This window comes from Pteropus vampyrus, unplaced genomic scaffold (assembly GCF_000151845.1).
Source record: "Pteropus vampyrus isolate Shadow unplaced genomic scaffold, Pvam_2.0 Scaffold67, whole genome shotgun sequence".
NCBI lineage: Eukaryota > Metazoa > Chordata > Mammalia > Chiroptera > Pteropodidae > Pteropus > Pteropus vampyrus.
Genome location: NW_011888848.1, coordinates 4,525,489 through 4,527,016, shown reverse-complemented (window position 1 = coordinate 4,527,016; position 1,528 = coordinate 4,525,489). Strand labels below are relative to the sequence as shown.

Sequence of the window (1,528 nt, the reverse complement as noted above, 5' to 3'; positions counted from 1 at the left end):
ATTTCAACATTCTTTGGAATTGTTGATGGTTTATTATGACAAAATGAAGACAACTTAAGGAAGATAATTGACAAATTGGTTCTAACCAAGATGATGGAGAATCAGCTTTATATTCTGCTTTTCTGACAAGGTTGTATCTCGAAGAAAAATGATGCAAGATACTGTTTCTATGTTATCCATTTGAAGAAAAGGATTATGTCAAGCATTTGAAGTAAAAAGAATGTTACCCCCAGGTTTGAAATAATTGAATCTAGTAAAATAAGGAATTTGAATACATATATTGGTCAATTCGACAGAAAACAAAATACTATAAAAAAAATTAAAATCATTTCAAATTAGCAGGATTTTAGTACTGTTTTATTTTTTGTTAGTTAACATGACATAGCATGACACAACTGAATGCAGTCAAAACTTACCCCTGTGTACAAAACAATGATATCATTTTTTCATGCATGAGAAAATTCGTATAGGTTATCTAATTAACACTAATTAAAATTCTATTTTTTAAATATATTCTGAATTACTGGGTAAGTATAACTGATAGTCAAGTCACAATAGTCCTGGGAACAGAGATATAGCTTAAGGAAAAGATGCTGTCTACGGCCATGCTACCCTAAACAAGCCCGATCCCATCTGATCTCAGAAGCTAAGCAGGGTTGGGCCTGGTTAGTACTTGGATGGGAGACCACCTAGGAAGACCAGGTGCTGTAGGCATAAAAAAATAAGAGATTGTAAGCTGACAAGGTCCTTGCAATCTGTGAGGTCAACCAAGGGTTGCCTCGCCTAAAAAATAAAAAAATAAAAATAAAAGCCAAAGATGCTAAGAAATCTGTTGGCCACCTTAACGAAAAATTTATAAAGACAGAATAGAAAAATAGACACAAGGAAAAATATTTTACTCTCTATAGAAGTGTGAATGATGGGTGAGTAGAAAGGAGATGAAGAGAGAGAAAAAAAAATCAAACTTGAGGAATAAGTCATGACATTAAGATCAACGAAGTTAGAAGATAAAAGAAATATTGTTTATTGTTAGTTTTTCTATAAGAAACTAAGGAAAAAATGTATAAAAAGTTGACTGACATCTGCGTTCAAACTAATATCGTGTAAATATGCTGACTGTCCTGAGCCCTTTGTTATGTGTGTCTCTACCGATGTTGACAACCTTTCCTCCTAGACAATGTCAATGTTCTCCACAGCCCCCCTGTATCAATTTACCTGAGATCTAAAATCCAGTTATAAAGAATTTATGAAAAAAATTTACTTTGAGAAAAATATTACCCAAATCTGCTGCTAAATGTAATCATATGGTACAAAATTTACTAACATGCTTCCATGATTAATGAAAATTACCCTAAACTATCTTAGTAAAAGATTTTTTATTTCTATATAAAAATTTATTTTTAGTTTCTCAGAAGTAAATTTGTTTTTGACAGTTTCATTATTATCGGTGCAGCTATAAGATAAAAACTTCATTTTGTGCGCTCCCTTGATTTTCATTTTAGCATATATTTCACATTTCACCCACTAT

The 1,528-nt window shown here is 31.7% G+C and overlaps 1 non-coding gene across 1 annotated transcript; it reads left to right on the top strand.

Annotated features, from left to right (window-relative positions):
* The first annotated feature begins 595 nt into the window (after positions 1-595).
* LOC111740770 lies at positions 596-714 on the top strand. Its single transcript, XR_002780738.1, has one exon. It is a non-coding gene; the product is annotated as a 5S ribosomal RNA (ribosomal RNA).
* Positions 715-1,528: the final 814 nt, after the last annotated feature.